Raw genomic sequence first — 1,821 nt, 5'->3', positions numbered from 1 at the left:
ATTGAATACAAAAACCACTCTGGGGCTGATGACCGTAACAGAAATGATGCAGCATTCTTGAAAATGTTTAAGGATGGACTAGGAAAGGCACATCAAAAGATAATTAAGTGAGTATTTAAGATAGGAGATGATTATGATGAAACTTTGGAATGGGCAGATCATATAGAGTGGTTAAAGTTAGAACATGGGATAAATGAGCAAAAATAGCAGCAACAGCGTTAGCAGCAGAGACGAAGGAGGAAGAGACAGACTCCCGCGCAGCTCCACTGATATGTTTAAACTGCAATCAGGAAGGTAACTTTAGTAGGGATTGCCTGCAGAAAAGCAGACGTTACAGCAATTCTAAAGGGGCATGTCAAAATTGTGGTAAACTTGAACATTTGGCCAAAGATTGCTGGAGTTATGAGGAAAGCGCTGGATGGTGAGACCACAAACAGGCAAAGAAGGGAATACCATTAATCAGGGAAGATCTGATGGACATGCTCAGACAGGTACCAGCACCACTGGTACCACTGCCACCACCGCCCCAACCAGAGAACACCTAATAACCAACTTAGATTTGCCCCTGACCCATAGGACAATCAACATACAAGGAGAGAGTGGGGGATATCAGAAAGCAACCCGAAGTGAGATGGTGTTGTTAGAAGTACAGGGGTTATGCTACCTATTCAGTTTTGGTGCTGTCAGAATACAGAAGACAACATAAAGAATGCATACAGAAGGCAGGGATACATTAAGGGAGATAGGGGTACTGATAGCTCTTCAGTGTAATCGGATAATTTTGGGGGATAAGCACGAAAACCGAATTAAGTTCGAAAACCCGGGACACCAGCAGCAACGAAGGTAGGAACAACCATAGTCCAACCCGAGTGGGAAACAAAGGCTGTATGGGGTAGCGTGTGCCAATTATACCCGACTCTGTGGGCACAATGCAAACAAGATTATGGATTAGCAGAGATATCACCCATCAAAATTCCTGGACCCGAACACAAAGCTCACCGACAGTTCCAATTACCACCCGAAGCTGAGGTAGCGGTCTGTCAGATAGTGCATGAATTAGAGGAGCAAAGTATATTGAAACATGTAATAGCCTCCATTAATTCACCTGTGAGGCTGATGAAGAAACCCGACAGGTCTTACCGATTGACTATCGATTATAACACCCTGAATAAAGTGACTTCCTGAGAACACCCAATAGTGGCAAGTCCAGCCACAATTTTTAATGGCCTGTATCCAGATCATAAGATATTCACCATGCTGGATATAGTGAATGGAACTTGGACCATTCCCTTAGCCAAAGAGTCTCAAGGAAAATTTTTCTTCATGGTAAATGGATAACAATACACATGGGCCAAGGTACCACTGGGATTGAATAAAAGCTGGAGCATATTTCATCGAATATTGTCAGGGATTTTGGAACCAGTAGATTTAGGAGAAATAAGGAGCGAAGTAACATATCTGGGATACATAATATCGTAAGGGAAGAGACAGATGCCCGAGGACAGTAAGGAAGCAATTCAATCAATCCCCAGACCAGGAACCGTGAAAGGGGTCAGGCAGGTACTCGGGCTATTAAACTACTGCAGAAATGTTATTCCAGAATATGCCAAGGTGGCCTAACCTATACAGAAACAGGTCAAAGGGTGGGAACCCTCCTAAGAGCCAGTAAACTGGGGCCTAGATCAAGAAACTGCATGTGTGCGGTTAAAACAAACTCTTACAAGTGCTCCAGCCCTGGGACTACCAGACCATCATAGGCCCTTTCACGTCTATACCTACCATATTAACCATCATTATAACGCGGTAGTGATTCAATTACAT

Source organism: Pristiophorus japonicus, chromosome 23, assembly GCF_044704955.1.
Source record: "Pristiophorus japonicus isolate sPriJap1 chromosome 23, sPriJap1.hap1, whole genome shotgun sequence".
NCBI lineage: Eukaryota > Metazoa > Chordata > Chondrichthyes > Pristiophoridae > Pristiophorus > Pristiophorus japonicus.
This window is presented reverse-complemented; position numbering follows the sequence as displayed.